Source organism: Papilio machaon, chromosome 12, assembly GCF_912999745.1.
Source record: "Papilio machaon chromosome 12, ilPapMach1.1, whole genome shotgun sequence".
Taxonomy (NCBI): Eukaryota; Metazoa; Arthropoda; class Insecta; order Lepidoptera; family Papilionidae; genus Papilio; species Papilio machaon.
Genome location: NC_059997.1, coordinates 2,431,662 through 2,455,181, shown reverse-complemented (window position 1 = coordinate 2,455,181; position 23,520 = coordinate 2,431,662). Strand labels below are relative to the sequence as shown.

Here is a 23,520-nt window from a genome sequence, read left to right as displayed (position 1 = left end):
AACGCGTATGTGTCAATTAAAAGCGATTTATTGGTTATAGCCGACTCTAACGGTTTCATGTGTCTATCGAATCATAGATGGATGCGTAACATGATTACTAAAGACGTGAAGATACTGAGAACATTACTTGAAATTGCTGAATTACTATTTATTTCCTCTCATAAATGGTGAACAAATTATACAACGCAAGGACAAAACACATAAAGGAGCTATTCCACTGGTGAAGCATATAGCATATGACATGTTTGGAATCAGAAGCCATTTAAATAGCAAAATAAAAATTTCCAGTGTTTAACAATAGTTTTATTATATTATATTATAGATTAAAAATTTAATACCATAGATTATGTTCCTATTTGAGTGGTTTTGTTGAAGAAATAAACCTTTGGTATTCTTTTCTCTCCGTAAAGTATATACAGTGTTTCCGTTAAATCAATAATTGTAACAGCATTCTTCAGAAATGACCTAAAATTCCATAAAAATATTCAAGTCCGATTGTTATTAAAAAACCAAAAAGCACTTCTGACTCACGAAGGCTTTAAGTCAACGAGTTTAAAAATACAAGTGTTTAAAGGAGTTGTTCAAACTTTACCATTTGCGACGTTTTTATTGAGTCATTAAAAATACTTTTATTCTTTTATATTATAAAGTGGGAAACAAGCAAATGACCACTCTAATTTGCCGAAACGGCGAAGCGACCGCTCCCCATAGACATCCGATGGAGGATGTGACGCACATAAAATATTTCCCCTTCCTATGTCCCCTCCTCTGGCAATTCCACATTTCCTCCCCATCATTTACTTATAAGAAAAGTGTGGGAAGGGAAAAACGACTAAACCTCCGGATCGCACATTCATCATGGTGAGCCGACCCATTCGTAATTATGCATAAAATATAGTTATAAAATACGATACTTGTTAAGATATTAACTTTACTTTACTACACTATAGGTATTTTGGATAATATGTTGTAATAAAACTTGTTAAACCATAGTAGTACATGAAAACAAATATTATTTTACTTCTTATTTTTTCCATGTTATATACTTGTTTGTTCTTGAAATATTAAAAAATGCAAAGGTATAAGTTTTCAAATTATAAATATTGATTAAATGTAAATGAGTTGAAAACATTAGAATAATCAAACAAACCTAGGGTTCAACGTTTTGACACAAGGAGTAGAGTTCATGGACAACTGTCGGACCTGTGCGTGAGAAACTGTCGTGTACCGCCTAAGGCTAGGGGCTAATTCAACTTATAGGTATAAATTATGAACGCCAAATGTACTGGACAAGTACTTATTTCAAGCCTTGGGCAATTCAATTTCTGTCGCACCTAGAAACATTTCTCATCTAAATCTACATTAAAAATCTCCCTCAGTGACCAATTAACAACTCTGAATATGGCACTAGTGTACTAACTATTGATGTGACAAAATTCGTTGTACCATTAAGTTTAATCTTTTGGTTAACCAACATTTGGATTCCTAATGAAATCTTTCAAACTAAACGACAAGATTCAATAAAAAATACCAAACGTGTAGACTTATGTAATTTTATAATTATGATTTCTCAGGATCTATTAGTCAAGGTACATAGGAGTCTTATTGACAATTTTCATAACACTTCCTTTCCTTACTAACTATAAATGATACGTGAGTATGGTATAAATAGGTTTACCGCTATATTAAACCCCTTTTGTCCTATATTAGAGACGTCATGTAGGTCCCGCATATCGTGCAATTTTATTACACGACAACGAAGGGACGGATTAACTAATGGACCGATTCGGAACCTTAATTGAAGTTAATGTTACACGACCCGTTTTACTATCGATGTTAAACATTTATACCCAATTGATGTAATATAATACTTGGCCTTAAATCAGAAATGATGCAATGAAACGATATGAGACCAAAAGAAGACCATATGATATGTGTGCTCAGGACTTTTCTGTGTGGAGATCCAGTAAGACGTATATATGTAAAAAGATTTCATGATCGTAATATATTTAATATGTAACTGTAAAAGTTATGGTTATGGTAAAAGATCTAAGTGTTATGATTTATTTCCATAGGTAACATAGCTGATTTGTCTTTGATCTTCTTTCATACAAAACAAATGAACCACGGATATCTTTGAATTAGTAATGAGTAGATTAAGAACATTTACTTTACATTTATATGTAAACATATTTGATAGCTGAATCCTTATAAACGACGTTGAATGACAAGATGAAAACATTACTGATATTTCAGGCCAGGGTTAACTGGACCGAGATACCTTAATACTTGCGGACTTGCACAATATATTGAGTAAAACTATTCACGAAAAGTCTTTTTCCAATAATTCTATAGTTCCTAAATTTAATTAATTTCGTCTTGCAAAATAGTCGTTCTCGAAAACGATTACATATAACATTAAGATTAATATTGCGTTATTATTGACGAAAAGTTTTAAAACAATATTACGATGTTGGAGGCTAAAGAATCTTAATAACTGATAAATTGACTATTGGTTATCCATTTTCGTTGAAGACAATCATTCAAATTTATAACTGGCCGATGATAATGTTAAAACATTGTAAGATATTTAAAACCGTTTTACAAGAGCCGTTAAATGTGTTACTTGAATTCGAATACAAAGAAGGGAATGCCGGGAAGTATCGTTAAATGCAAACAACATTCCAATTGATTCGAAGAAAACGATGACGCATAAAAAATCTTTCGTTTACACAAACTGTATAATGATGTCCTGACCTTATTTGTTATAAGGGCAATAGATATTTAAAAAAAACTATAACCCAGGCTGACTAGTACCCTATAACCTGATAATATTATGAGGAATAATATAAATTGAACGAAACTCAAACTCTAATGTCAGTGGGTGTGTGTGTGTGTGTGTGTGGTGTCAGTCAATGTAATTGTATAAATAATTCGTTTTTGTCCTCTTTTGGTCTTAATACTACTGCGTGGGTGAAAAGTTCAATAATGTAGAGGTAAATTATACTCAATAAATTTATTTGAATCGAATACTTTAATGTCACCATACGATTATCAAAGCAAATAATTTGAGCCCATTTTAAAGGAGATTTTGAAATGTCCTAAATCAGTTTTACTTAAACCCGAGTGCTTATTCAAACAAACATACACGGACCTTCTGTTTCACCAGTCATTTAATAACAAGTTATCAAACATCAGTTTATCCAATGACGTATTTAATACTATGTTTACGAAGAACATCACAGCACAATTACAGTAGTTCCGAAAGTCATCATAGAGACACGATCAACAAGTAAGCTAATGACTGTCGTACGTTTATAGGAAGCGAGACTTCCGTTCAGTAAACTTCAAAACATTATTTGATGCCTTCAAACATATAGTCATACTTTGATTTGTTTTTATGTACATTTTTTTTGCTTTAAAGTGTAAACAACATCACAACGTGATCTTTCATAGAATATAAACGCTGAATGCAGATGGATTTTAAGCAAGGGCACGAGGTCACGACTACGAGAGAACACATTTTTTACCGGATGTTAAAGAAATATAAAACATTGTCTGCATTTTATACTAGTATATTAATATTGTTATATATAAAAGCAGTTTTAAGATTAGAAAACGATGTATAAAGCTTTAACGTACTCTAGAAGAAATAAAATTAGCCCACATTGATTGATTCGAGGCCGTCGCCCTAATTGTTGTTATAAAAAATCAACGCACAAAAAGCTATTGGCACTCCTTACTAACAACATAATGTGTGTCAGAACATTCATTCAATTGAGCGCAGATGCTCGAGAGGGGGCTATTGAGAATGTCGGTTTATCTTGACTTATTATCGATCCATCTCTAACTGTGGACTCTGACGACCCGTGTCCACCATTAGATTGCATTATCTTTAACAACTTTAACATATTTATTGACAGTACATTAATCTAAATAAGACGAGACGAATTAAACGATATTGAGCCGAGAGTCGACAAACTCAAGATGTAAAATTATACGTTTTGACAGTCATCGTGTCTATGATTTCGTCATTGACTTGTGATTAGCCGAAATACCGTTGGCTTTCTTCGAGAAAATGCTTAGAGAAGTCAGTTGGAATATAAATGTATGCATATGAGGAACATTAATGCGATATTAGTGCCAAGATTACTGATTCTGTAAGCGTACTATAGGGTCGGTTGCATTCGTGGAAACCTCGTTAGTTTTGCGACGAGTCTGACGGCTCACGTCCGCCTGTCAACAACTCTTTATGCTTATCAAATGCTTAGTCGTTTTAACATGATCCTTTTATAATAATGTGTACTTGAAAATGCGATTTGTGGGTCTAATATATTTGACAAATAATTATTAACAATGAGCAAATTATTAAATGATAATTATCTATTTCTAGAAATAGCATACTATATAATTCTCAAAAGCCAATTAAGATGATAGCAACCTTCAAACTAACACGTTAACAATTAGCGATAACTCTATAACAAGCATTCCTTGTAAGTGCAACCTATGTCTACTTATCGCTTTCTGGTAAAGAAACAATGGTTACTTCAGTTAATTAACACGTGGCTCGTAGAGCTTCGGTGAAGCAAGCTGTAGCTGGAAACGCATCGTATAAATATTAATGACAAACAGACGTGCCTTAGACCTTAAGGTCACCGGCCTCAGATACGATTGTTTGATGCTCATTCCTCGACTGTAATTAGGAATGTACACTCAAGAGATGGAATGCGCAATATGAATAAAAGATGACATGATAAAATGTGACGTTTCTGTGCCAACGCCCTAATTGGATATGTGAGATATGTAAATCATGTAAGATTATGAGACTAAAGAAAGCAGTTATTTATAAATATCTTAAAATGTTAAATGAATATTCTAATATAAATATTTAGTGATAAATAGATCTAATAAAAAATAGCGTTTAAATTGTTTTTTTAGTTTAAAATAAGTTCAAGTCAATACTCGTTATAGCTGACATAAAGCTAGAATACTACATATTGATGTTTATAATTTTCTGTCATACAGTCTGTAGATTGAATGAATTTATTAGCTGCGAGAGAGTCAATGTAAAGGACAGTGACCCACAACGCGTTGGTTCCGATACGTTACCAGTCTATATTAATAATGTTACTATCGAACTGTCTCTACATCATAATAAATATCATTAAGGCCATATAAAAGACTCTGATTCATTTACGGAACATTACAAAATATAAAAATTATTAATTTTATTCAAATTCAATATCTGCGAATGTTAAGATGGTGGATGGATGTTTGTTTGAACGTATTTCCGGAACGGCTCAACGGATCTCTAAAATAGCCTCCAAGAACACATAATCTACTTATAAAGTTTTTTTTTAATTCCGCGCGGACGGAGTCGCGGGCTAAATCTAGTTTACCATAGTTCAGTAACTATTTTTTAGCTCGTTTGACAATAATATGAATGTCTCATAATGTATTGATGTGATTATAAATTTCAAGACTTCTTGCTAAATTTGAAAATTATAGCTCATAAATAATATATGGTACTTACGTACTTTTCATCCTAATCATTAAATAATTGCTGTATTACTTAGAGTTTTCTTCATAAACCCAATAAATAATATTGTATTTATAAAATTAGTAGGACAAACTGAAAGTTATTCTTATCGCTAAAGTACAAGTTACTAAGAAAGCTGTTAAAAAATTTGCAATTCAAAAATAATGTTTATTATTCGTATATTTATCACTTTCGCTCTCATCTGACGTCCCTCGGTACGTTTATGTTTTCGACGTCATTAACCATGATGACTTCCTGAACGTCGGCTCTAGTTTCGCAAACTTCAATTTAATTTCGCCGCTTTCGAGTGTACGCAGAGTGTTTCTACTTTTCTCTAACAATCCACTCATTAAGATGCCTCTTATTTTTCACACTTCGTTGCTTAAATGACTCTCTAAACTTGAAACTTTAATTTCTTTGTTATTATGTCACCTATTATATGTAAGAAACCGAGACAGAGTAAACAAAGTTAAGGACTCTTACTAAATTAATTAAAAACTTAAAAAAATAACATGTAATTATTATTAAGTTAAAACACCTTGCGATAAATAACAATGAAAGATGTGATTTAAACATACAATTTAAAGCAATAATTTATTTAAATCCATTAAAATTGGCTTAATTTAAATTATACTTTTATTGCCTTTAGATAACCATTAGATATCTTGTATTTTCCTGTTTTCGTCACGTGTTAGATTTGGTAAGAAAGGATTATTCATTAAGGATTAGTTAATCCAAGATTACTCATTTAATGATTTTTTTCTAAGAAACAGCTTAAATATGGAAAGATAAAGCCGATATCTTACGAAAATATTACTTTATCTTGCTAATATATTATTAAATTAAGCCTCTGAATTTTGATTTAGATTCGATTACATTAACTAATCGTTAGGCTTAATATTTAACATAAAAACTACGCTATTAAGTCTTTAAAAAAAAGTACTAATTACTCATCAACTACAAATTTTGTTGCAGGAATGTAATAATAATATTAAATAAGTAAATTAAAAACAAAATTAATCTAAGTTAAGCGAGTGTAAACAAAATCAATCAGTCAATAGTAAAGTTAACAGTTAACTGGGTTAATCTCACCATATCCTTTGTATACAGTTCGTAAAAGCGCATTGCGTAGTATTGTCTGGCTGTAATTAAGGATTTTCTTTACTTGGGACATTGTCCGTCGTTTTGACCTATAAGTACAGAAATATACTATTTTTACATCAAAATACGGCAGTCTTTTCTTTATTTGATCCAACTTCTATCTTACTTAACACGTTCAATAACATTCCGATTTTTATGTACTCTGTGATGATTCAAAATTCAACTAAATATTCTTGGTTTTACTTAGTATTGATAAAATAAGCAGGATGTTCACTTTATGGTCATAATTAAGAACTATGGTATTACAATGGATAGGCCCTAACAACGGAAATGTTTAATTATTGTCGCTATTCCTTGACCATTTCGAAAAGTTCTAGAAGTCTTAACAGCAGTCTATGGATTTACTAAAAAAAAATATTTAACACTGTCCTTAAAAGCATATCTTCTAACTTGCTTATTTCTTTATTTAAACATCCTCTGTAATCTACAGGTAGTTACAAAATGTGTGAGATACCACAACGATGTAATAATTTTAGAGGATTTAAGATTTTGTCAATGGCATCACTAAACAATACCTCACACACACACTGGCATAACAATGGCTATGTTGCTTATGTTACGAGTTCCGTGTAGTGGTGTTTAACTGCTTTTATTCTGAAACCAAATTTACACGGCAATATTTCGTACAACGATCATGCGTTTTAAATCTGTTTTTCATCGTTCGTTAGATGACCCCTGTTTATTTTAACAGAAATAGTCTACGGAGGCTAACTATTGCGTATAAAATCTTCACTTATCATTGACGTCATTAGTTTTGGAATAAATTTCAAGGTCGTCTAATATTGATAAAGAAACTTCTCGGAATGCATATTTACATGTTTAAAGTCTTGATATGGGGATGTAATTTGTAGTTTCGTAAGATAACATACATGCTTTGTATGTGTGAAAAAAACATATCTAAACATCTAACACATATTATTCTTGTACTTTATTATCTAACATGATAAATAATGATTAATATCAGATAATTGACGCCAATAAAAATTGTATCGAAAAACAGATAGTTTTGTTATTATCCAATTTTAAATGAATTCAGCAAATGTATTAAAATTACATTTATTGCGGTAAAAAACTACACAGATTGCTGGTTTTAATTTTTTTTTAAATATTTGCAATTTTTACACGACGTATAACTTTCCAGCAGCGATAGTTAGAACTTTCAACTTGTGCGTTTTTGTTGTGCGTGTTTTAGAGCATCCTTTATTTACACTATTTTAGTCACTTCGTAGTAAGTTAACTACAAAAGTTTTTTAAGTAACAAACAAGAACTTAACGGTTGTAGAACCAACATTCCATAAACATCTAAGCGTATTCCTGATATGGTAGGGAAACGCAGATGTATTACCACCCCTAAGGCTAGCTTCGCATATTTTGAGACCAGTTAACGAATACCCGTTACGAACTAGAAGAAATAACTAGTAAGCTGTACAATAAATTCAATTTTTTGTACAGCTTACTAATTATTTTCATTAGAATTGTACGCTTAATGATAGCAATTTATACTGGTACCCACAAAGCTATTGTGCTGGCCTTTTGCGTTTATTGTTTCCGGTGATAGTAAGGGTCAGGGCCTGTACCTAAGTTACATATTGTTGGGTACAATACATTGTGTAAGGATAAAAGAGTATTCAGTTGTAGATAATATATAAATATGGTTCTTAACTTTTGAAAAAAAAAAAAAATAATGTCGTTTATTTATTTTCAGAAAAATTAGATTTTTGATTGTAAGCCACGGATTTATCCACGATAGATGAAACGAGCTCTTTTGGTTTAAGAGCATCTACATGGGGATGCTTTTTACAAACTTATGTAACACAAAACACATTTTATCTCGATGTCCGGAATGAATTCTTTGCAAGGTTCGAACATTGTGTGGTACACCTATTGAGGTATAAATAAAGGAGACATCATATATTTATAATATATATAATCATATTATAATTCTTATATTATATTTTACTGTTATTACTGTAGTAAATAAAACTAATATCCTTGTACGTTTCCTGTACCTACAAATATGACGTTAATTTACCATTAAAAATTACACAAAAATTTGTAAAAAATATTCTCATGAAAATGTGCCCATTGTGACAAATGCACCGTGTAGGCAAGGCAACCCCTCGCCCAGCGTTCGACGTTGAATACTCCCGTCAGTATTATTTCCCTACACCCAAACGACAGCCCTTCGCCGTAGATTCGTGGGATAATTAAATATTTATATCATCACAGACCCCACTAACAACCTCAGAGTTAATTAAAATGCATTATATTTATAGAAATTTTACTAATAAATAAGGAAATTATTACTTATAAATTCAGCAGTATATTTTGTATTTTAAAAGACTTACCTGTTTATTTATTTAGATGCTAAACAGTTTGACTCATTCCATTGAAATATCCGATGATGAAATGTAAACACGATCACGAAAGTTTAGAAAAAGAACCACGATTATATGCACACTTAAAAACCGTTACCGTTTAACCGTCGAACAATAGATACACAACCGAATAAAAATTATATTCGGAAACACTGACCACAAACACCTATTAATTGTCTTCGCAGGACAATGCAGCTCATGAAACGAGGATAACACTTCGATACAAATTGGTTGTAAAAAGCTCGAACTCGAAAAGCTTATAGAGCGAGCAAAACACAACCATTCACTTCCGCGTCTAAACGGAGACTGCCATAAAAGGGGCTTCAAGCGGGGAGTGTTGCGGGGCGGGGAGGACCAGCGGGGGACTGGAGCGCAGCACGGGCGCTCCAAGCGTTCACAGGCGTCGAACCAGCCTTGTGTGACTCTGATATGATAACGATTGTATACAAAGTTGTTGATAGCCACAGAAAGATGAACGCCCTCAAATTTCATAAAAGTAAATGCATGCCATATCAAAAAATAAACAAAACCGGAATATTTGTTTAATGGTAAATAGGTGCTCTGTATGACAACGCGCGATATCCAAAAGCCAAGAGTCAATTTCAATGGACAATTAAGCAAAAAATACATACCCGTATGTAATAAAATGTAAAAACAATTGGGTTTACATACTTCATAACATACGAATAGATTATCTTGAATTATTGGATTTATATAAGAGTATTGAGTTATTGTTAATAAAACGCGTAAAATGCACATATTAAATAATTTAAAAGATGACTGAACAGTACCTAAGACTGATCCAATGATTTCAAATTATCATTAGAAAGCAAATAAACTGATTTTTTTATCATTTCATTGATATTAACTTATAAATAATAAGAAACGACGCATTATTAAAAATATGATGATGTTTTACTATGCAAAAAAAATGTTTTTTGCATATTAATCAAGTATTCTGGCAGCGTACTGGCAGTTGAGATTTTTTTTTTAAATAGCAGCCAACTGTTAGTTATAAAGTATCAGATAAGAGTGGAGAGCGAACGCTATCTTAGGGACGGATGTTGAAAAATTTGATCGCCCTTCGAGCCTCGGGCTCGTGCCAAAGCAAACAAAAACATTGAACGACAGTTTCGTTACGCTTTACGTAATTAAGTGGCATATGGTCGTCGTTCAAACGACTCACAAATGTTACGGCAATGATTTGTTTGAAGATTGAAAAATGTTTTTAGAACTGTATAACTAAAATGGAACTCGGCAGCGACTGTGCGTGACTTTGTGATGTTACTAGGATTTGGATGCATTGTAATGTAGTAAGCAAGGAGAACCATTGTTAAAATTAAAGTTACAAAGTTTGATATTCCTTGTCAAGAACCAGAAACGTATATGTATAAAATACTAGCAGTTGTCTGCGGCTTCGTTCGCGCCGAATTAAATAATAATCTAGTTTTAAATATAGCCTATATTACACGAGGATAGTGTAGCTTCCCAGCAGTGAAAGGTTTTTTCAAATCGATACAGTAGTTTCGGAGCATGTAAATACAAAAAAAACAAAAGCTGAATTTTTCAAATATCCTACATTTATAATTACAAGAACTGAGCTTGAGGTATATTTATAATGTCAACAGGTTATATAAAAGCGAGCTGGCAACTCATAAGAACGCGGGAAAATGATTAAAAATGTTACGTGCAGCGATGTTAAAAGTAAAATGCAGATTTTATATGAATTATTACGATTTTTACATGTAATTTTAAGGTCTTTTATTTTACATAAATTACTCTTTTTGCCACATTCAGTAGTAAAATAAGTATTTACCCACGGGCATAAAAGCAAACAAAAAATTCTTCGTAATCGTCGTCTTAATTTCTAAACTGATTTATTCAGTACATAATCCCTTTGAGATAATCATTCACTTGAATCATACAGTATATAAAATAAGAATGTTTTCGTACAACAGCGACCCGATTACGAGCTACATATTATCTTGAAATAAACAGTATCGAAGCTTTCTGTAGTTGGCGATCCAGTTAAACGGTTATTTTTAACCGATACACTCATTTAGTTAAAAACAACTGGAGTGCGCTCTCCTGCAAACGTTTTGTTACCGTGTTAAATATAAACCAACTCCCTACCCTAGTTAACAATATTTTCAATATTTCCTTACATTTACTAACTCCGTACTTATTAAATTTATATTTTACTAGCTGTTGCCCGCGACTTTGTTCGCGCGGAATAAAAAAATATAATAAGTAGTCTATGTGTTCTTCTATATTATGATCTACATCTGTGCTAAATTTCATCGATATCCGTTGAGCTGTTCTGGAGATATCTTCAAACAAACAAACATCCATCCATCCATACATCTATCCATCCATCTAAATTCTAAACAATCGCATTTATAATATTAATAAGATTTAATAGCCATAATGCAGAATTATCGCACTAAAGTTCCTATTGATAAAGGTGTTTTTTTATCTTTTATACGAAGTATGGTACTTTCTAGTTAGTCAATTTCTATGTTTTTAACAACTTAACTTGTCAGACAAGATTTTATGTTAAATTTCACCAAAACCTGTCAGAAGAATCTGGTTGAATTCCCTATATCTATATATGTAGGTTGTTTCCTATACTTGTGTATGTATTTATTATACACTAGCTGTGCCCGCGACTTCGTCCGCGTGAAATTCTGTCTTCGGATAGAATTTTTTAAGGCTAATTATTTTACTTAACCGACGTGCTTTGATTTGATGTATGGATGTAGAAGAACATAGAGAGAGGTGTGCCAGAACCACGCCAAATGTCTAAAATATTCCCAAATAAAATTTCATCCCCTATTTTTATTTAGCACACTTGAGGGGAACATTTTTTCAAACGTTGAATTTCTTATTTATTATCAAATTAGCAGCCACAAAAATAAGTTTCAAGCTTCTAACTGCAAAAATGACGATAATTCCATACAAACTTTCACCCCCACTTATAACCCCTTATAACCCCTTTTTCGCGTTAAAATATAGCCTATGTCCTTTCTCAGGCTCTAGACTATCTGTGTACCAAATTTCATTTAAATCGGTTCAGTAGTTTTGGCGTGAAAGCGAGACAGACAGAGTTACTTTCACATTTATAATATTAAATATATATATATATATATATATATATATAGTAAGGATTTATTTATCATTTAACACAGAATTTACCTGAGGTTACCTAAGACAGTTAGTAATTAATCGTCACAAAGACACAAATGCGTGTATAGATAAACAGTCTAAAAGTCTGAAAGAGACAAATTAAAGCTGACTCACGAGAGATGCGTGGACCAGTTACTTTCGCCCGTTCTAATGAACGCCCTGTGATTCATTAAACCGACTCGTAAAATCAGAGTCCACTGCTCATGTTAAATTACTTCCTACTCATGTGTAAATAACGATTACGTCCATACTGATTAAGTCCATATTTTAAATAATTACACATCCATTCTCCCTCCATTATGGATTCCCAAATAAATCGTTGATATTGAATGAACAATGAACATAAATCATTCGACGGTATTGAGTCACAGTCATTAAGGAGTTAGCGAGTCGGACACAGATGGGTTGCGACCGAAAATAAAATAAATTATATTGCTCGGTGTGCTTAATTCGATGGTGGAAACTAAAGATTGCTTATTTTTTAGATTTTACCGTTGTCTATAAAATAAATGACTATGTTTCTTTAGGAAAAACATCATTTAAGAACCTAATATTATGGCTAAGAATTGATGGTCCAAATACGCTCGGTGTTTTGTTTTTTACATTAAGACAGGTTTATACTTAGTAATTTAACTGATTTACGATTTGACATTCATCAGAATGTTCCACAGTTCGTTGAGACAATAAAAACGCAGAGACAAAAGTGTGGAGCAAACGTGCCGATGCACTAGTTGTATTTTCAGGCGACAGTCGGTAAGCAAACATTAGGGTGATTTATTGGCAATCGGTGTGTGTGGTAGACTCCCCATCCTCCCATTTAACAATGCCCGACGCAACGTCATGTTTCTTACACGCCGCTTCATTTTAACGAACGTTATCGCTACTTTAATATTTTCGTACGAATCGCCAGGCAAGTCGATGACACTGGGTGCGTTGAAATATCCCACATTAAATGTTTGTTTGTTTGCATTGAATAGGCTCCGAAACTACTGCACCGATTTTAAAAATACTTTGACTATTAGGAAGCTACACTACCCCTGACTAAATGGGCTTTATTTTTACTAGTTTTATTTAATTCCGCACGGACGAAGTCGCGGGCAACTAACTAGTATTACATAGGAAAGGCGCCTTACGTGTTGTTTTTAATATCCACACACTAAAAGCTATGCTAAACAAATGAATACTGCCATTTACGACCATATTAATGACTATGACTTAATATGGCTTGAGTAAAATAATTGTGATGACTTCATATTTTAATATAAGGAAGGTCCACGCGAGTCAATAACCGCTATTATGTAAAAAATAGATTCGAACAACGCCCAACTGATGCAAATTATCTCTCAAAACCCTAATAAGCTGCATGTGACAAAAAGTAATTATTTATCAACTATGGAAATATCAGGTGTTTTTTTTATACCTTTACATCATTGAGTGAATTAATAAATAGTTACGGCAAGTACAAATTTCGCTTTAATTCACACTATTGCTTTTATGCTAAACACAGCAAATGTTAATTAAAACCGCAATGTATGTTGTGGACATACCCTATTTAATTCGAAAACATCGAATCGCACGCAAATATAATGTAAAAACGATGCGAATTGCTATTTACTGTAAATAATTTTGATGTGTAAATTACTATTTCATCTATAGTTTAAATTTCAATGGATTAATTTTGAACATTATAAAAGCGACTCAATATTTTAACTCAGTAACTCGCGAGTTCATTCAATAACATTTTTATAACATCTAGAAATTCACATCACCATTAGTTTATTTGAAAACTTGAAGTCAATATGAGTAGTAGACTAGAACATAAATCAATAAGGCCGTGAAATCCGAAGCTGTAACGAAGTAATGTGTAAAAACATTAAATGCTTAATGAAGTCCTCGTTCATGGTTCGTTATGTTTTGTAATAATGTATGCAGGTTGTTATTAGGATGCTGATTGTATTTTTTATCTTCAACGAAATTGTTGACTCTTAAGAAGAAATAAAGAACAATATTAAAATTTCACTCTACAATAACAATTATTACGAAATAGTTCAGTACTTAATAAAACTTGAAAACATTTTAATGCACGAATATGAACTCATATTTGCATGCAAATTCTTCGTAACAATCATAAAATTATAAAATTTTACGATATAACAATTAAGATATAATTGGATAGTTAACCTTGACTGTAATAGTAATCGTAAACTATTATATTAACGTGTCAGCGTATACTAAGTAAATAACAGTTTATGTACGATATAAAAACAGCACGTGCTCAAAGGGTCTTCGTTTAATGTCTTAACAAATGGACGCGGTGGAGTGAAAACACAACAGATGCGAGGCGAATGCACTCCAACTGTTGGAAAGCTGCAACAAGTTCAATAGCAAAAAGTAATTTTATAAAGAATATTTATTTTAGCATAACATATGTTTGCGCTTGACGAGACCTGACCGTAATCTAAAACGTCCAGGTTCGATTCCCGTGATGGACTAATGTAATTTTCGTATTTCGAATTAAATATTTACGTTTATCCAACGTTTTTGCGGTGTAGGAAAACATCGTGATACTACCTGCACATATCTGCGAAGAATTCAATGATAATATGTGATGCCAACCAACTGTCCAGCATGGTTGACTATGACTAGGTAGGCGCTGAGCCCCTCGGTGGGGACGTATAATGAGCTGACGACAATAACATATGTCGAGCTCACTTCTACGCTTAGGTTGAATGAGGTAAGATTGATGATGTTAAACAATCAGTATAACTTAATTTTAATGGCGAGCAAGTTGCCGAAACGCTTGCAGTTAAGTATGACCTTTCAAAAGATAAGGATGTCAAACTTAAGTAATATTTAAAGTCAAAGATTGTTTCTTGGTTAATGTAACAAAAACAAAATCATGCTATCGTGACCTCGCAATATTTCTTAGAAGCAAAAAATATTTAAGTGAACATGATAACGCACCATGACGACTTTACAAAGCTATTCGGATTATTACCAATTCCACGCCGAAAAGAATATTAAATGGTTTTTGTGTCACATTAAAAATAAATCTATTACAATCCAACGTGATATGTAACATTTATCGAGCTTAGCTTTGATGTTTGTAACGTAAATTTCAATTAGGAAAATCGAAAAACAAATTTAATATACTTACTTATTTATTTTATGAAATCTTTCATCAAAATAAAAGATTAGAATTATGAAGGTGAAACGTTGTAGTTACGGTGCTGGTAATGGTATATAAATTAAGCGAATAAGTTGGTAGGGGTTATTTGAAACAGCGAGGACTAACAGTAGTTCAATGTTCTATGAGTTTAAGAGGGCAAACGTTAAACATTATTGAGACGTCTAGACGAATTGGTTGCAATTTATACAATTTTCTATCATCAGTTTACAGATCAACGATGAGTGACAATCGTTGTTAGTTACGAAATAAAACAGAATTGTTCTTGTAGAAAATACATTCTGTCATCTCTGATTCTGTCAGTAGAGATATACCTCAAAGCCTACAAAGAGCAAAAGGGCTCTTATAATTATATAATATAAACTTAACTACTAGTACAAAAAAAAAACTTTTAGACAAGACGTTTCGTTATTCTCAAATCATGTTTTTATGTAATCTTTAACTGTCAAATTGTCAAAGAAAAGCATGTGAGAATAACAGCAATTAAAACTGATAAAAATGTTCATTGTGCATGATGGTTACGATCGTGATTACATTTAAAGCTATAAAAGTGTGATAAAATTTAAAAATGTAAAGCGAATGACCTTATGAAAAGAAACGTATAAATAATTTTGTGTAACTCTATTAAATCTATTAATATGAAGTATTTTACAATCTTAGGCTTTGACCTCTGACTGTAAAAGTCTCCACTTTTCTCGATCTCGACCTAGTCGTAGACTTGGAGTTCCTTAGGTCTTTATTCGCCTCCTTCATGCAACTATATTTGGGACGGCTAACTGGGCGATACCGAAAATTATTGAATGCAGTCTCAATTTAAATTTTTGGATGTCAATCAACAATTTTGTACAATCACACAAATGCTAAGAAAACATACAACTGTAGCTCTTTCCTCTTGCAGACACGTCTAATTCGTCGCTAAGAACGAAAATAATAAATAAAAAACCAAAGATAAACAAAACTCACCTGATGTCAAATGATTGCCACCATCCATGAACAGCCTCAGCTCCAAAGTAGCAGACAAAGCGCCTTCCTTTAACAAAATAAATATCTTTAGTTATGAAACAGCTTATAAATGATAAGTATTCAATTTCGATTATTGGAGATTAACAAAGGAAATTTATGGCGCAAAAGTTAGCGACAGAGTCGGTCCGGGCCGTTCCAGACGGACTTTTACCGTCCACATTGATGAAATACTCAAGAAGGGCGGTATTAAGAGCACTCCAAATAGACGTGCATGGACAAATGTGTCAGAACCGCGCCAAATGGAGGTCCGTGTTCTCTGTTACTTGTAATTTTAGTTAATAATCGGTTGCGATTTTTTAATCGCGATTGCTGCTCTAAACGGTAAAAAAACTTCTGAGGAATTTAAGATCTTTAAAGAAGCGTGAGAATCTTTAAGGAAGTATCCTAAGCTTATTTTCCAGCAAGTCATTTTCAACTTCATTGAATTATTGCATAAAATTTCTTTGCGTGTATTATCATCTCATGTAATCGTATTTATATCACATTTTAATGCTAAGAGTACATGTTCACCAATGTATTTCACACATGAATTACTAAAATGATGTTGCCTAGACGTTTATGGAAAATTTCCCTGAAATCGTTTACATGTTAACATATTAAAGGTCCCAAAGATAAACGAAGCGTTGAAGTGATACTAAAGGCTCCTGATCGATACCTTCCGCCCCTCAAATCACGGAGTAATCTCGGCCGGTAATTACTCAATTTAGCCGAGACACGGCGACGATATCGCAGTTCCTGTATTACCCTTGCAGCACACACCCAAAAAAGCTAACTGGAACCAAAGCAAAGCATAATACTTGTATCTTAATGAGACTTAAAAATAGAATTTATTAACAGATTCTGCTCCTTATTCGGTTATTGAATGTGCAGGTTTGCTGATCGCTTTTCCAGAACGGACCAAATCCATACCAGTATCAATTCAATCTTCACTTTGCATCGATGCAAGTACGCTTTCACGTCTCTGTGCTACGTCCATTATAGACGCTTCTTATTCTCAACGGATAGAAAATAATGAAAATCCTTGATTTGAAATATCATAAAATCTATTTAAGGATCTGTTTGACAGCTGAAATGTTCTGTGGCGTTTAACTATATAAAATAAGTGTAAAAGATGGAATGTTAGGTGGTTTCCAATGGGTACTAAAATGTAATAAAGTCGCATGAAGTGATTTCCAATTCCATTATCAGAGCTGTGGCCGATAAAGCGACAGGGCAGAGATAATTATAACCATTGACCCAAATACATGGGAACTATTTCCAGACGACGATGGTACGGCAGGTAGATTTCGAAATAACACCTCAGCTGCGCCACTTACACGTTCACTGATTTAAGTTTCAGGCATAGTTCGCAGTGCTGGAATGCAAATAATTCGAGCAAATTTAGATTTGTTTGTTTATTCTATTGTGGGGGCTTGAAGTTTGTAATGAAATTCTGTTTTGATTTAGTTTCACGGCTATTTTCGTTACTAATTAGATGGGTGTTTTTTTATCCTAAATGGATTTTATGACAACTCTAAGGGGAACTAGGTTTTATCATGATTTGGGTTTAGACGCAGTTATGTGATGTAGTTTCTATGGCTATCTCTGACTAATAGAACAACTCAAAATTGTTTTTAAAATATGTTTGTGAATAAACAAAAGTGCTTAATTTAAAGGTATCTGAACAATAGGACACTGAGAGTATGAAGAGCGAAAAACAGATAAAAAAGTACTTCTGGCGAGTACAGAAGTGCTGGCCGAAAATTCAATAAAAGCGTCCACATAAAGGATCCACAATTGGACATCCATCCAACAATAGCCGCAGATACACGGGAGTGCAGACGCGATGCAAATAACAAAAATCAATACAGGGCGGACGCGGCTGCCCGACTTGCACGAAATTAACTACATCGCGAATTTAGCGAAATTCATATTCGGCAGACGTGGCTATGAGATCGCTACTAATTGAAGGGTGAGATGAAAATGCAAGGATCAAATTTATATTGCATAAACCAGCAGACAAAATAATTACCGCTTGTTTCGCGAAGGATTATAAAAAAATTAATTTTAATTCAAGTATGGTGCAGCTAACAGCAATTGCAAAAATAATCGTAGAAAAGAAATCACAGTTGGTACTTGGAAAGTTTATATTCAAACAATCATTATTCCGCCAAAAATTCATTAAAACTAATGTGCGACACTATTCCAAGTGAATATTTTTGAGCTCGAGATGATTTCGAAATATTCAGCAGTAAAAATAGCAAACAACATTTCCCAGATATCTTCCAAATTTAAAATATAGACTTTTATAAATTGTGAATCTTTTGATCTCGTAAGGAAATATAAAAATAATTTATTCTCAAATAATAAGACATATTTCTCCTACAAGCAGACGGTACGGGCAGACGTGCGCGGGGAACATAATAGATCATCTGACATCCGTTTGTTGACGCCGACTGCCTAATAAATACAAAAGCTAGACAACAATAAAATACGTGCCTCTTTAAATAACATAAAAAAATAATTATTTACAGCTCGAAACACCATGTATACTTGTTATTAACATTTGTAGCTCAATATGGAACATGTTTTATTAATGTTAGCTTCTGTAATAAATTGTCAAATATGGCATTAGGAGTCCTTTAAGTGTTTATTTAAACCATCACTAAGTGTAGATTACATAAACTAAATGTGTTAAATGTCTTTCAGTTCGGCTGTTAATGTTTTAGCAGATTTTTGTCTTAAATGGTACTAGTTCGTGTCACAATAACTATTTACATTATCAAAAAGTTATACAAATTTGTATACTTGAACCGTGTGATAACAATAACTTGGTAGCATGTATTGTAAGGTTTTACGAAATCTCGTAAGTAAGCATTTGAAGGGCTTTACATCTCAGCTGGTGCTTGAGCGAACCTGTTGACCCACAGCGCAGTGACTACGGCAAAAACTTTGTTCCCACCTGCCACTTCTAATTTTATAACCGCCTGGTACAAACTTGAAAACCTGTTATTAATAATAATAGCTATTACAGAATAAGTTTATAATCAATAAATTCAGTCCTTAATATTCCCGTTTAATGATAATAATTAATGTTATAGTATTAGGGTTTTTAACGGTGGCATTGTGTTTCTCAGATGTCCGAAAAATTCGGTGAAATATCTAATAAAATGAAGTGCGATAGATATGGAATCAAAAGAGGAATTGAAGAGAATATAAGAACGGCATACTGCATAAGAAAATATAACCGTTCACGTATTTTTATCGGTAATATTCTCTCAAATCGTGCATCTGTTACTTTCAAACAAGTTTACAAATAGGTACTATATTTCCATTTTTCAAATAAAAATACTCCGTAGAAAGTGCGATGGCATAATAAAAATTTCCATTTCTAATATTATCATAATCTATAACATCTTGGCGAGAGACTTGAAAGATGCTGCAGCGTCAGCCCCAACAAACGGCTTCGTCTAGACCAGTATATATTAATGAACCAACATATTTTAAAAGTTTTTGTACTCAAAGTACAAAGTGGACTACATTATAAAGTTAATGAAAACAATATATTTATTTTCTTAATGAAAAAATCTGAGTGGGCTATCATTTTAAGATTTTTTATAAACAGGTTTAAGGAGGTCTGTTAGTTTCTTGGATCACGGTGTTTATGTAAGACAAGCAAAAATGACAGTAGCCCTAAAAATTAAATTCCCACTTCCTACGAGTATATTACTCCTATGTTACTCGTAAGTAAATAAAACCATGCTCAGTTTCAGCCTGTTGACCTGTCGGTGCGAACCGTTGAGGGTAGTTGATAAAATGTTTTTGGACATCTTGACGAAGGTCGCCTAATCTTTACACACCTTTATCAAAACTTCACTGATGTCATATGAGATTATTTGCGGTTGTAATTAACGAATTGCAAAAACATTTATCAGACAAGTAACCAGTAGCATAAGACCGTTGCGCAGTTGTATGGCAAGACTAGGTAGGTAGAGAATATAAATAATTTAGAATAAATTACTACGCTTAATTTATTTAAAGACTTTCCTATTTAAAAGTATCTAAAAGTATCTCATAGATACTTAAATACAATATCTTAATATTAGCATGTGCAAGAGAATAAAAACTCGTAACAAATTACAATCTGATAATGTATTTACTTGTTTATTTAGTACGATTGCGTTAATGTTTCATAAAACTTGTTGTGCGAGTCATTGCCACACTATGAGTAGCGAAATCCAGAGAACACTACAAATGACATACATACCAAACCAATCAAGCACAATACAGTATCGCGGTTCCGAGTTTCTTGATTTCTTGCTTCCAGTTGGTGCGTACCATCTTTCGATCACATAGACATTTACCATCAAGTGGGTTTGTGGCCAAGCACTAGCTTATTCAATATAAAAAATCTTATATATAAAATTCTCGTGTCACAATGTTCGTTCCCGTACTCCTCCGAAACGGCTTGACCGATTCTCATGAAATTTTGTGAGCATATTGAGTAGGTCTGAGAATCGGCCAACATCTATTTTTCACACCTACATACGGAGTCGCAGGCGACAGCTAGTCTTTTTATAAATTGATAATAGTAGAAGACTTAAAACCCTGATTATCAATAGAACAATATGCATATGCGTTAGTCAATTAACGTAAATCTAAATATGGATATGTATTCCCACGTATAAGTAGTTGTATATTTCATCTTCTCAAAGAAAGTCACCCACTACTTAAACTCATCCTTTACTAGTTTACAAACTCCTTTTTCTTAATTATCTCTTTATTGTTTTCTATAGAACTATGTAGTAACCATGATGTTTAACACCAAATGAATATGATTGACAACTTTATCCATAAAACTGTCACGTAAACAGCAATCTTGTATGATAGATGCTCATTAATAATTCGCATAATCCGCATCAATGCATTTACTACCACTAGTTTACATCACAGCATGTATTACCGTGCAATATTCAACTTCATGAAATTTGCATAGGATTAGGAAATACATTTACATGTCGTTGGCATGTAAATTCTACACTGAATCATAACGATGTTACTAGTACAACAATTAATAGGTAAAGTCTGACTTACACAATTCAGAATTCAAAATTCCACATCATTTTCTTGGTAACTAAGAGTATAACAAAATTTGAAGTCTCTTTCTTTTGGAATCAAGATGATCAGTTATGCATATCAATGTTTTTCTTTATACAGCCTTTTTTAAACAAACTATTCTAAAAGTTATTCTCGTAGTTTAAATATAGAAAAGTCGGAATATTTTCAAGTTGAAATAAGCAGTGTAGGCATAATTAGTGACTTTAATATATGTACATATTCTCTCGTATTGTTAAAATGACCTATTTAACAAGTGAAATGGCGACATAGCCTATTTATCTCTGCTGGTAAATATGTAATAGAAACATATATGATATATTTCTGTAGGATAGATCATTATTTGAATTGCATCACGATTTCAATAGTATACCTATTTAATATTTATCTTCTGGGAAATATATTGGCTTCCGTTTTATAAATTCTTGTGTATGAAATACTAGCTGTCCACCGCGACTCCGTCCGCGTGGAATAAAAAATATATATTAGTAGCCTATATGTTCTTGCAGACTTTGCTCTACATTTACGCCAAATTTCATCAAGATCTGTTGAGCCGTTCCGGAGATACTTTCAAAAAACATACATACATCCAAACATTCGCATTTATAATATTAGTAAGATGTAGTCAACTTCACAGCTCCTCACAATTTATAGTAACACTGACCCAGTTAAGATTTAAGGTAATGTAGTAAAATAATCTTAAGAGATCTAGAATACGAATGTCACGGACAAATAGATGTAGTGAGGTATAGGTCTCTAATTTGTATGAGTGCAGGATAGATTCCACTTGTCCACAGTAACTAAAGCTTTGAAACTTCAGGTGCATGGTTGCGAAGTGGCAATTGGGGCAATTGCTTGGTCTTTGTACTGCTTTCCAATAACTAGACGCGAGAGATTTATCTCTATTATTATCTCGTATATTATTTATTTTTTGCTTTCAAGTTTTTAATTTTTTCTACTCTCTCAATGTTCAGCCTTTACAATGATCTATTAAAATTATACGAATATAATATCCTCACTGTGAGATAATTTCAGTTGATGTTAAGTTTTAATATCAAAAGCTTTTTAGTTATATTTAACTTTAAAAACAAAAGTAACCCATCCTCAGATTTTCCTTTCTACAGTTTTTCGGTTAGATGAAATAATGAAAATACATATCCGAATTCTACAAAAACAAAAGTGTGACAGCCAGACAAATAACAAATATAGCTATTGTATGCAATTCTGCAACTAGCATATGAATATACAAAGATTTATAACATTTTCACTAGGTTTTTTTTGTAATTTGCATTGTTTCGTGCGTCCATTGACCCGCATCAGAAGTCGATTGTGTTGGGGTTTAACAATTCATTGGTGACCTAGTTACAGTTTTGTTCTACGAAAGATAATAAAGACGTAAGACGACGTGAGATTTAAAACTAAAATCACTTTGCAAAACGTTTTTCGGAGAGAAATAATAAATTAATAAATTAAATTGATTCTGCTGTTTGCACTGTTATTAAACTTGTATAAACATTGGTCTATTTCATGATACTTCTTGTGAAAAAGTCAATCTCGTAAAATGGAATTCGATCCGACTATTTCCGGTGCATGAACGAAACTGTTCCAATCGGGTCAATATGCAATCCCGTTTAGTTCACATGTACTACCATTAATTTTAGACCATTGACGAACAGTTTTTTGCAACAGAAACAAATTGTTCATGCATAAAACAATATTTTATCTTATTACTAGCTTTTACCCGCGACTCCGTCCGCGCGGAATAATAGAAAACAGGGTAAAAATTATATTATGTCCGTTTCCTGGTTCTAAGCTACCTCCCCATCAATTTTCAACTAAATCAGTTTGACCGATCTTGAGTTATAAATGGTGTAACTAACCCGACTTTCTTTTATATATATAGATTTGGACTATCTTATATCGTCATTCCATTTCCATCCATTCCAGTATCC

General features: G+C 32.7%; 1 protein-coding gene across 3 annotated transcripts in view; it reads right to left on the bottom strand.

Moving 5' to 3' along the window:
• LOC106713731 (tyrosine-protein kinase Src64B) overlaps positions 1-23,520 on the bottom strand; it is a 69,951-nt gene that overhangs the window by 39,573 nt on the left and 6,858 nt on the right. For 2 of the 3 annotated variants that reach the window (XM_014506578.2, XM_014506579.2), the window contains exon 1: positions 9,049-9,368. The gene's annotated coding sequence lies outside the window, so the exon portion shown is untranslated. Of the gene's footprint in view, positions 1-9,048; positions 9,369-16,414; positions 16,482-23,520 lie in introns of those variants that run through there. The other variant, XM_045680153.1, reaches the window with a different exon arrangement.